This window comes from Pristis pectinata, chromosome 6, assembly GCF_009764475.1.
Source record: "Pristis pectinata isolate sPriPec2 chromosome 6, sPriPec2.1.pri, whole genome shotgun sequence".
NCBI classification, from domain to species: Eukaryota; Metazoa; Chordata; class Chondrichthyes; order Rhinopristiformes; family Pristidae; genus Pristis; species Pristis pectinata.
Window position 1 is genome coordinate 28,618,735 of NC_067410.1, and position 13,481 is coordinate 28,632,215.

Below are 13,481 nucleotides of genomic sequence, written 5' to 3' on the forward strand. Positions count from 1 at the left end.
TGTCTGTCAACATTGTGCCAACAATAATCTGGCTTGATGTTTGTACAAACAATAGTCTTACGGTGCCATCTGCTGGTCTGTTATTGACAATGAAAGAAATAAAGAAAATACTGATGCCAAATATATTGGTAGTGTCATACTGGCTGCCATATCGTGAGGACATTTGCTAGTGCTGCCACAAGTATTCAGAATAGGCTGATCATGGTATCAACACAAATTTGACACTAGTACTGCCATACAGGAGATCAAAATAAAATTCCAGTTTATGCCATCCATTAACCTTGTAAGATTAGACACAGTGCCTTTGTTACATTAATGGCCAAACGATCCATTTTGCTTAAATGGAAGGATCCAATACCCCCTTCTACTTTTCAATGGTTCCCTCAAATTATATCATGTTTAAACTTGGAAAAAATTAGGAGTGGTACTGTTGATCCTTTACTTAAATTTGAAGATATTTGGAGTCCATTTATTCAATATTTTCACATGATATAGATCCCTCTTCAATAACTTTCCAATTTAGAGGAACAGAGTTGACGATATAATATTGCTCTGTTTCTATTGAGAAATTTCAGTCCAGTCTTTTTTTTTGTTTTTTTTTCTTTTGAAATTTTTCTTTTTAGTTTGGTTTGATATATTGTTTATAATTTTTCTTAATGATTTGGGGATTTTTTTTCTTTTCTTTTATATACACAATAAATCTTTTTCTTTCCTTTCTTTTATGTTATATTCATTTACTAAGAGATAGTGGGATCTACAGATTTTTTTAATATTTTATTATTCTTTGTGATTATCTATGCCATGATTGTTCTCCTGATCTCTTTGTACTACATGTACAAACATCGATGTTATATATTAATCTGTATTAATTTGGAAACTAATAACAAGGTTGAAAAAGAAAGAAAGAAAGATTAGACACTCAGTGAGCAGAAGGAAGGACACCCCATCCCCACCCCACATACTATTTAAAACAATCTTTAACTAATTGAATATTAGTTTCTAGTTGATTTCTACCAGCTGTTGCTATCACTCAACAAGAGCTGGGTGCTTTCTTAAATCTGTTAGTCTACAGGAAGGCACATTTTTGTATTAACTAAAAGGTTTCTGTACATCTAGTTGCTCTTAGATCTGTGAACATTTGTTAGCATTTCCCCTTGCAAAACTAAGTGGGTAAGCAGAATACATGAAGAAGAAAGCAACCTGCAGACAAGGAAGGAGGAATAGGCCTGAAGTATCCTCATCATGAGGCTACATGCATCCAAGATTTTCAGGAAGCATTTCTCCCATTTGAAACACAAAGTGCAACAGTGAGATATCTACACCACCATAACTCAAAGGAGGGTGAGGACTACTTTGGATATAAATCCGAGATCCTGACTGATAGATTGTTGGTGGCTAAGTCATGAGGCTCTGGTGCATTGAGAATTGGGCATTGCTGGGATCTGGCATTTGAAAATGTATCCACTGATTTTGACAACATGTAATTTAACTTCATGTGGTGGTGCATCCAGCTCAAAGTGGTTTGACTTCTGCCATTGATAAGCTTCATTGGGCAGGTCAATGATTTGCATTGTCTGACTCCCTATATAAACACTTCATTCATGGGAAGAGATTACTAAGTGGACAGAAGAAAAGATTCAAGAATGTGTTCAAAGTTTCCTTGAAGGAATGCAACATTCCCAATGATTCCTGGGAATCTTTATCCATGACCAGGATAGTATTGAGAACCTCATTACTATGCATTGGAGTACACACAGGCCTTGTGTATATAGAGGAAGGCTCATACCACCTCACCAACTACCCAGTTATTTTTCTGGTCAACTTGCCTACCTATGGAAGAGTCTACAGTTCCCACTTTAACCTCATTAGTTTCCTCAGAAGCCAGTTAGGCAATCCCTTGGGATTGAAGATAAGAAAAAGTTTGCCACTATACCTCTACCACCACTACGCACCCCGCCTTTGTGCGTGCATTGGGAAGGCAACATATCCCTCTGCAGAAACAGTTTATTGCTTTCCATCTCCTCCTTTTCCAAGGTCTCCAATGCATCATCAGGAAACCATGGAGCCTTCAGTCTCTGTTGTTGCATCATCCTTTGAATGGCATGCAAGTTAAAATGTGTTCTAGAACATTCAATCCAACAAGAATGCACCTCCCTTTTTAAAGGTGCAGGTGGACTTTGAAGTTGAGCTAACCACCAATGAAAAACATGGTTAGTACTGGCTGCATGGATCAGTTTCTGCTTGTCCAAAATGTAGAAAGACCCAGTGTTTACACCTGCTATATTGGTTTGTGATGGCAAAGGACAGCAGTGTTTATCACTAAAATATCTCATGTCTCAAATTTAATGGTGTTGAAAAGGACTGGGACAATATGGCTGCCCTGACTGATTATAACAGAAGCTGCAGCATGTGTGACAGAGCTTGAGAACCATTCTACGTAAAGCAAATGGACAATAAAATAAACAATATCATGAAAGATATGATATGCAAATATAAAAATACACACTGATAAATTTTCTCACACCAAGCAAGACAAACATATCTTATGCACTAACTGAAAGATAACTTTAGTCAAAGCTATTAGAAACAGCAGAGAGCTAGAAGTTTTGGGGCAAGGAATAGAAAAAAGTGAGACCAATTAGTGAGTGCATTGTTTTGTTAAAGAACTTATCTTTGCACTAGAATTGTGGTGCCATTTAGGTCATGCCTTGTGTGATGGATTTGTTTGTGGACTAGAAGTTGAATGAGTTCAGTCAACACTGTTGACTGTGCAAAGCCTGACATTCAGACTTAAATATAAAATTCCTCTGATGTTGGAAATGGCATCCAAGAAAGACTGGTACACCTGCAGTCCACAGTCAGAGAGCCATAGCAAAGTCCAAGAATAAGAAACTAAGTCTGAAGCATACTCGTGAGACCAGTCAGTTGCAATCTTTGCAGTGGCCATCACTCACCATGGTCATGGCAATACTTGAATGTTCTAAACTGACAAAAGAAAGGTCATATTTTGACATGCTGAGGATCTAAGGCAAGCAATAAAAGCAATTTCAACACCAATTCTTACAAACGAAGGGAGGGTTTCATAATTTCAAAGTTCACTCAATGATGGTCAAAAAAACCTGCAAATATTGGAAATCTAAAATTAAAACAGAAAATGCCAGAAATACTCAGTAGGTCAGGCTGCATCTGTGGGAAGAGTAACAGTGTTAATCCCTTCGTCAAACCAGATCTTCGACCTGAGACATGAACTCTTGTTCTCTTCCTCCCATAGATGTGTCCTGACCTGCTAGTATTTCCAGCATTTTCTGTTGTTATTCATTCACTGAGGAACTAGGATTGTAGAAACAGTTATGACAGTAAACAGACAGATATTAGAGAAAAGGTACTGATTAACAATCAATGCATTTACATATGAATTAATAGAGTTATAGGCCGTTCAATAAGGAGTCAGTATGCTAACTCCAGCAAGTTCAGCCAGGTTGACAGAAAGCAGCATCAAACTAAAAATCTACTTAGGTGAGGCTCTACAGATGCTAGGACAAGTGGCACGCAGAGTGCAACACAATGAACATATACTTGTCTTTGTAGCAAACAATGGAAACTTAAGTGAGGATGGACTAGCTGAGACAACATTAGCAAGGTCGGAAGAATGTTTTTTTGGATTGTCACTTCAAAGCCACACTTGACACACTGCTGGAAAGGTATGATCACATGCTTGAAGATAGGCAAATTGGATCAAAAATTGGCTTGTAATAGGAGACAGGGTGATTGATGGTGGAGGGTTAATTTCATGATTGGAAGCCTGTGACCAGTGGGGTACCATAGGGATTGGTACTGCGATCTTTACTGTTTATTGTATACATTAACAACAATGACTTAGATATCAAGGTAGGAAACACAATTTGTGAGTTCGCAGATGACACAAAAATTGGTGGTGTTGTGAATTGTGAGGAGGATAGTCTCAGGCTGCAAAAAGATGTTAATCAACTGGTAAATTGGACGGAGTAATAGCAGACAGAATTTAATCCTAGTAAGTGCAAAATGATAGATTTTGGGGAGTCAAATAAGGGTAGGATATACACAATGAATGGTAGGACCCTGGGGAGTGTTGAAGAGCAAGGGGACCTTTGTGTACAAATCCAAAGGTTCCTGAAGGTGGCAGCACAGGTAGATAGGGTGGCAAAGAAGGCATATGGAATGCTATCCTTCATTAGCCAGGGCACAGAACTTAAGAACGGGGAAATTATGGTGCAGCTTTATAATGAGAGTCAGTGGATGTTGTGTACTTGGATTTTCAGAAAGCCTTTGACATGGTGCTGCACGAGGCTGCTAAAAAAGATATGAGTTCATGATATTATAGGAAAGATACTAGCATGGAAAGAAGATTGGCCGACTGGCAGAGGGCAAACAGTGAGAATAAAGGGGGCCTTTTTTGTTTGGCTGCCAGTGACTAGTAATGTTCCTCAGGGGTTGGTGCTGCATCTGCTACTTTTCAGGTTATATGTTAATGATCTGGATGATGGAATTGAGGGCTTTGTGGCCAAGTTTGCAGATGATACAAAGATAGGTGGAGGGGCAGGTAGTGTTGAGGCAGGGAGTCTGCAGAAGGACTTAGACAGGTTGGGAGAATGGACAAAGAAGTGGCAGATGGAATACAGCGTAGGGAAGTGTACAGTCCTGCACTTTGGTAGAAGAAATAAAGGCGTAGACTATTTTCTAAATGGGGAGGGAATTCAGAAATTGGAGGTGCAAAGGGACTTGGGAGTCCTAATGCAGGATTCCCTAAAAGTTAACTTGCAGGTTGAGTCGGTAGTAAGGAAGGCAAATGCAATGTTAGCATTCATTTCGATAGGACTAGAATATAAAAGCCAGGATGTAATGCTGAAGCTTTATAAGGCATTGGTCAGACCACATTTGGAATATTGTGAGCAATTTTGGGCCCCATATCGAAGGATGTGCTGGCGTTGGAGAGGGTCTGAGGAGGTTTATGAGAATGTTCCCGGGGATGAAAGGGTTAATATATGAGGAGCATTTGATGGCCCTGGGCCTGTACTCGCTGGAATTTAGAAGTATGAGGGGGACATCTCATTGAAACCTACCGAATATTGAAAGGCCTGGATAGAGTGGACATGGAGAGAATGTTTCCAGTAGTTGGAGAGTCTAGGACCAGAGGGCACAGCCTCTGAATAAAAGGATGTCCCTTTAGAACACAGATCAGGAGGAATTTCTTTAGCCAGAGGGTAGTGAATCTGTGGAATTCATTTCCACAGACGACTGTGAAGGTCAAGTCATTGGGTATATTTAAAGCAGAAGTTGATAGGTTTTTGATTAGTAGGGATGTCAAAGATTATGGGGAGAAAGGAGGAGAATGGGGTTGAGAGGGGAAATATATCAACCATGATCGAATGGCAGAGCAGATTCGATGGGCCAAATGGCTTAATTCTGTTATGTCTTATGGTCTTATATTGGCAAGGACACATCCAGAATGTTGTGTGCAGTTTTGGTTACCACGGTATAGAAAGGATGCGATTGCTCTGGAGAGAGTGCAGAGGAGATTCACCAGGATGTTGCCTGGGATGGAATGTTTCAATTATGAGGAGAGACTGGGTAGGCTCGGTTTATTTTCCTCGGAACATGGAAGGGTGGAGGGTGGAGGGTGGGGGTGAAATCTGATTGAGATGTACAAGATTATGAGGGCCATAGATAATGCAGACAGAGTAAACTTCTCACCATGACAGAGATGGCTATAACCAGAGGGCATTAGTTTAAGGTAAGGAGTAAGAAGTTTAAAGGGATTATTATGGAAGAATTTTTTTTCATCGAGATGAGCACTAGGATTGCCAGGTATAGAAGGCTCTGGACCAAGCATTGATGAATGAGATTGGTATGGATGACTACTGATGAACAGTATGAACAGGGTAGGCTGAAGGGCCTGTTTCTGCACTCCGTGACTCTATGACAGCAACACACTGAGTTTAATTCCTAAACCAGACCAACAGTTAATGAGACACAAGATCAGGAAGAGACTGTAAACTGGTTACTAGATTAGATGTATCATTGTTCATTGAAAACTAGAGAGGGAGTTATAATTAAGTCAATGTATATATTGGGAAGTTGCTTATACCTCATCTAGAACTAGGGGGTAATTGTTTAGAAATAAGGGGTTGCCCATTTAAGACAGTGATGAGGTGAAAGTTTTTCTCTCGGGTGAGAAGTCTTTGGAACTCTTATCCTCAGAGTAATGGAAGGGAATTAGTTGAATCCTATTAAGGCAATTATAAAGATTCTTGAAAAACAAAAATGTGAAAAGTTACTAAAAGTAGATAGGAATATGAAGTTGAGGTTAATGTCAGATCTGCCCGATCAGGCATATCCAAGAACACTGTGGCAGTTACAGAAGAAATTGCAGGAGCCCTGGTTGAGATATTTGCATCACTGTTAGCCACAGGTGAGGTGCCGTTAGACTGGAGGGTAGTGAATGTTGTGCCTTTATTTTCAGTAGGGCGGCACGGAAAACCTGGAAACTAAAGGCCAGTAAATCTAACATCTATGGCGGAGGATTCTGAGGGATAAGATATACGTACATGTGGAATGACAGGGGTTGATTAGGGGTAGCCAGCATGGCTTTGTGCATGGGAGATGATGTCTATGAACTCGACTGAATTTTTTGATGAGGTGACCAAGAATGTTGATGAGGGCAGGATGGTAGATGTGGTTTATATGGACTTCAGTAAGGCCTTTGATTAGATTCCATATGGTAGGCTGCTCTGGAAAGTTAGATCACATCGAATCCAGGGAGAGCTGGCTAACTGGATACACAATTGGCTTGATGATAGAAAGCAGAGGGTGATGGTGGAAGGTCTCGGACTGGAGGCCCATGACTAGAGATGTGCCTCAGGGGTCATTGCTGGGTCCATTGTTGTTTGTCATCTATATCAATGATTTGGAATAAGAATGTACAAGGCATAATTAGTAAGTTTGCAGATGACACTAAAATAGGTGGTATAATGGACAGAAGAAGGATATCAAAAATACAATGGGATCTTGATCAACTGGGTAAGTGGGCAGACAACTGGCAAATGGAGCTTAATTCAGATAAGTGCGAGATGTTGCATTTGGAAAGTCAGATCTAGGTTGGACTTTCACAGTGAACAGCAGGGCCCCTGGACAGTGTTATAGAACAGAGGGCCTTGGAGTACAAGTACATGGTTCACTGAAAGTGGAGTCGCAAGTAGACAGGGTGGTGAAAAAGGCTTTTGTGCCACTGGCCTTCATGAGTTACGGCACTGAGTACAAAAATTGTGAGGTCACGGAGCAGTTGTGCAGGACGCTTCTGAGGCTGCACTTGGAGTATTGTGTTTCAGTTTTGGTCACCACTGCTATAGGAAAGATGTTATTAACTGGAAAGAGTACAGAAAAGATTTACAAGGTTGCTGCCAGGACTTGAGGGACTGAGTTATAGGGAGATGTTGGACAGGCTAGGACTTCATTCCTTAGAGCATAGAAGACTGGAAGATGATTTTATAGTGATGTATAAAATCATGAGGGCAGAGATAGGGTGAATGCACTCAGTCTTTTTCCTCCCAGAGTTAGGGGGGGAGCTAGAAGGCATAGGTTTAAGGTGAGAGGGGAAAGATTTAAGAGGAACTTGAAGGGCAAGATTTTTTACACCAAGGGTGGAATGAGGAATCAGCTGCCAGAAGAAGAGGTTTAGGCAGATACAATAACAACTTTTAAAAGACAGTTGGACGGGTACATGGATTGGAAAGGTTTATAAGGTTATGGCCTAAATGCTGGTAAATGGACTAGCTTGGAGGGGTATCTTGGTCGGCATGGACAAGTAGGATGGAAGGGTCAGTTTCTGAGCTGTATAACTCTGTGACTCATTGGAATGGTGGAGATTGTATGAAGGGCTGAGTGGCCTACTCCTGCTCATCATTCATATGTTCGTATGATAAAAGTGTAAAAGGGGTGTGTTATGTTTGTTCTTCATCAAGAGACAAAGTTCACATGGGTTTAACGTCTGAACGTTTTTATTAACCAACACCAAACACCTTGCTTTCCCTCTTTTTTCAGCCACTTCCTGTTCCCCCATATGACCCCTTGCATTGCCTACTGGGAACTGTAGCTCTTTATTATAACTACACAATAACACATCTTCCCCCTTTAAAGAAAAACAAACAATACTTTGTCCTTATAAACCTGCCAAGAACCCCTGTCCACTCAGCAGCTTTCAATCAGTCTCCGAGGTGGTTTAATGACCCTTTTTGGTCTGGTACTTGTTTTCACAGGTGTGTTGCTTTCATTTGCTGCATTACTATTGGTGTTTCCTGGGAACTCTGGTCCACATGTTCATTTTCTCCATCTGCTGGTCCCTTTGGTGTACTGACAAGGGATGAGTCACAGCCATGGGTTGGAGCTTGTGGTCATAGATCCACGCGGTTCCTCCTCAGAGGTGTCCCTCGCTCTGTCTGGATCTGGTATGAATGTAGATTTACTTCCTCTTGCACAACTCCTTGCATGGACCATGTGCCAGAATCATGTTCTCAGATTTGCACTTGATCTCCAGGCTTCAGGACTGCTAGGCTTTTCACTGTCTTGTTGTGATTCTGTTTCTATTTTTCTTTCCCTTCCTCTTTAGCCTGTTTGACCATGTATGCTCCTTCAGGTGTCAACAGGTTTTCATGTATTGGAAGATTAGAGCGTATGCATCGACCCATCAGCATTTGGGCTGGTGAAAGGCTGTTCTGCAGTGGCGCACTTCTGTAAATTATTAGACTTCTGTGGAAATCCTCTTGTCCATCTTGCACTTTCTTCATGAGGCCCTTCACCACCCTAACTGAACTCTCTGCTAGGCCATTAGATTTTGGGTGATGTGGGCTTCAGGTTATATGTCAAAACTCCTAAACATTGGCAAAGGATTCAAATTCACAGCTCAAAAATTGTGGACCATTGTCTGATACTACTTCACATGGAACTCCACGCCTCGCAAACACAGCTTTCAGGAACGTTATAACTGCTTTGCTGAATGTTGATTGCAGTGTCACAACCTCTGGGTAATTGGGAAAGTAGTCTGTTACAACAATATGGCTCTTCCCATTACAGTCAAACAAATCCACTCCAACTTTGAAATACGGCCTGCCTGGTACAGGGTGTGGTGTAAGTGGTTCTGCTTGCTGCTTTGGTCTGTAGGTAAAGCATATTTCACATGAAGCAGTGGTCGGCTGATGTTCTTGGTTCATTCTTGGCCAGTACATCACTTCACGTGCTCTGCGTTTACATTTTTCCTCCCCAAGATGCCCTTTGTGTATCTTCCGGAGCATTTCCTTGAGTAGTGATACTGGAATCACAAAACCTGTTCCCTTTGAAGACCATATCTTTCACTACTGACAGTTCAGCTCTGCATGCCCAATAATCCTGAATACACATTGGACAGTCATTCTCTGCTGCTGGCCATCCTTTCCGTATTGTATCGAGTACTTTCATTGTTTCATCTGCCTGCTGCTTTCCTAATCTGCTCTGTTCTATCCGGAGATACGGAAGAGAGGTGACAATCATGTCAACATAGGCCTGTATATCTGCATTAACCTGTTGGTCACTCTTTTCTGTCTTGTTTGACTGCTCGAGACAGCACATCAGCAGCAAACATATTTTCCCGGTGAGTAGATCATCTTCACATCATGTTTCTGCAGCCTTATCAACACGCGCTGTATCCTCGTGGGACAGTCATTCAGTGGTTTGGACATAATTGAGACCAATGGTTTATGGTCTATCTCCACTTCAACAGCTTGCCCATTGATGTACTGATGGAACCTTTCACATGCATATGTACTGGCAAGAAGCGCTTTCTCTGTGCATGGTTGGCTTCCGCACTTGTTAAAGCCCTTGATGCATAGGCCACAGGTTGCGATGTGCTGTCATGCTGCTGCAGTAGTACTGATACAAGGCCGTGCCGGGACGCATCAGCTGATATCCTGATACACCTTTCCGGATCATAAAACTTCAGCACAGGATCTTCGGTTAGGACCTTTTTCAACGTCTGGAAACACTCTTCTTGCTCATGAGACCAAATCCATTAATTTTGTTGCTTAAGGAGTGACCTAAGTGGTGCTGACACTGTTGACAGTCGAGGGATGAACTTAGCCAGGTAAGTCTCACCTCCTCTTGTTCGGGTCCTCTCCATGTTTTCAATGGCTGACGTCTTTCTTGGGTCAGGCTTCACTCCCTCTTAGATATGAACATCTCAATGAAGATCAGTGTCTTAACACCAAACTCACATTTCTCTTATTTAATTTCAAATTGACATTCCCTGTCACATCAAGCACTTGTCTCAGTCGAGTATCATGTTCCTCCTTGGTGAACCCCCAGACAATAATGCCATCCATCATGCTCTCGACACCAGGTATGCCCTCAAAAGTCATGTAGATGGTTTTACGGTAGACTTCTGGTGCCGAAGAGCACCAATATGGCAGCCGAAGATAGCAATATCTTCCCTGTGGTGTGTTAAAAGTACACAGCCTCGAACTTGCCTCATCAAGCTTCACCTGCCAAAACCCAGACGATGCATCGAGCTTGCTAAATTATTTGGCACCTGAAAACCAGGACATGATCTCCTCCCGTATTGGCAATTTAAAATGCTCTCTCTTGATGGCTTTACTGAGATCTCTTGGGTCTAGACATATCCGCAATGCTCCATTTTTCTTTTGCACAATGACCAGTGAACTCACTCAATCTGTTGGTTCTTCAATTTTCTGTATGACATTCATCCATTCCATGCGTGCTAGTTCTTGTTTAAGTTTATCTCTAAGTTGAAACGGAACTTTCCTGCATGCATGGACAACAGGAGCCACTGCCTGTTCACATATGTGAATTTTGTGTACACCAGGTAAGCATCCGAGCCCCTCAAAGACATCTGCCTACTCTTCCATGAGTGTTGTGTGGTCATCTTTGGTATGTGAAGCTATTATGAAAACTCTTTTCACTAGGTTGAGCTTTTCACATGCACTCAGACCTAATATTGGCTGTACTCTCTTTTCTATAACCAGTAGCTGTGATTTTAAGTGCTGCCCCTTGTGCTTAAAGGTCACCATGCAGCCCTCTTTTACTGGAACTTTCTCTCCAGTGGAGCTTGTCACTTTTTAACTTCACAGGTTAAATCTTACTCTTTACTGTGAGTCTTATAATCATCCATGGATAACAGGTTCACCTGAGCGCCGGTGTCAAGCTTGAATGGAATTACTGTCTCATTCACAGTTACTGGAACAATCCATTCCATTTTACCAGCAGCCAGTCTGTACAGAATCCACAAAGAATTCCTCCATTTCCTCATCAACTGTGTGCACCTTTCTCTTGTTAGCCCCAGCTTTGCAGCACCTTGCAAAGTGATTCTTCTTCCCACAGCTATTGCAGGATTTCTCATAAGCAGGACACATCTTTGGAATGTGTCTACCTCCACATCTGCTGCATTCGCTGTTTGAGCATTCCTCTTTGCTTTGCCATTGCTTTCAGAAATGCCTTGTGTGCTGCTTCTGTTTTCACAGCATGCACTGTTGTGTGTGCCCTGTGCAGCTCCTTAGCTTGTGCTCATGTGGTTTCTGCTGACCTACACACATTCACCACCTTTTCCAGGGTCAAATCTTTTTAACGCAACAGTCTTTCTCTGAGTCCATTATCTGGAATTCCACAAACTATTCTGTCTTTAGTGAGTTTCTCAAGTCTCCAAATTCACTCAGTGTGTGAAGCTCAACTAAGTATTGGTTGAAGCTAACACCTTGTTTCTGGTCACAGGAAAAAAATATATCTCTCAAATGTGATGTTTTTACTTGGGATAAAATACTCCTCAAATTTTTTCATCAAAGTGCCCGACTCAAAAGCTGTCTCATCAATTTGAAAGCTGTTATCGATGTCCAAAGCATCTTCGCCAATCACATGCAAAAGAATAGACGCTTTCATTTTTTCATCATTCCCTCCCGCTCCACTGGCATCTAAATATGTTGAATCGCTGTTTGAAGCGTTTCCAATTATCAGTCAGATTGCCAGTAAACTGCATAGGCGTGGGAGGATTTAGCTTATCCATAATGGGAACTCTCGGCCTCTCACCTGAATCTCTCTTGGCAAATCCGGTGACTGCTGAACTTCAGGAACAATGTGCTCCCTCGCTACGCCAGCCAGCTTTTCTTTCGTACTCACTGAGTTTCTTTCTCAATTGCACACAGTATTCATCTACTCTCCCTGTTCAGACCTCACATCATCTTCTGACACCATGTTATGTTTTGTTCTTCATTAAGAGACAAAGTTCGCGTGGGTTAACATCTGAATATTTTTATTAACCAACACCAGACAGCTTGCTTTCCCTCTCTTCTTTGGCCACTTCCTGTTTCCCCATTGTGACCCCTTGCATTGCCTACTGGGAACTGTAGTTCTTTATTATAACTACATAATAACACAGGGAGTACACATAAAAGATGTATTTTTTTAAATCGTCATGAAGATTATCACCTACATAAATATATTGTGTTCTTATCTGTGAGGGGATACTGCTATCCTGCTGGGGAGGAGAGTTGTGTGGTATGCTTGCATTGTAACTACGTTACCATGAAAGGGACTGGCGCAAGCAGTTGGAAGTAGGAACTTGATTCTGTTTTGGTTAAGTGTTCGACCTTGCAAATAAACCACTGTCTCTTGGTATTGGTATTGGTTTACTATTGTCACTTGTGCCGAGGTACAGTGAAAAGCTTGTTTTACAAACCGATCGTACAGGTCAATTCATTACACAGTGCAGTTACATTGAGTTAGTACAGAGTGCATTGAAGTAGTACAGGTAAAAACAATAACAGTACAGAGTAAAGTGTCACAGCTGCAGAGAAAGTGCAATGCAATAACGTGCAAGGTCACAACAAGGTAGATCGTGAGGTCATAGACCATCTCATTGTATAAGGGAACGGTTCAATAGTCTTATCACAGTGGGGTAGAAGCTGTCCTTAAATCTGTGTATCCGCTATGCCTCAATGCACTTGCAAATAACATTGAAGATGCCAAGCAAAGATACTCCCAACCAGAAAGTGCCCTAAAACGAATACAAAATGTGACGATAACACGTTACTAGACAATTGCATATCAGAGATTACAAACTCACAACGTCACATGGCCAAAACTCCATAAACGCCTTCAACCAGAGGTGGTAAAATTCCTGGAACTTTTCCACTGGGCAGACCGGAGACCTTTCCAAGTCACAGGGTTCAACTGGCGCATACATGGCACCAGGTACACCCGCATTAATTAAAATTTGTGGCCGAATGAGGTTCATCCCCAAGCCCCCAGAACTCTTCTTCTTTCATAAAATACCGAAAACTATGGCCTTAATTTCCAGATGCGATTCTGGAAGGGTGAATTGTGATCAAATTCAACCAACTGTTCTTCCCCCGATGGGATCTATCAATATTGTCTTATAATCAAGCTGAGTAACTGCAGATTGTTAGGGG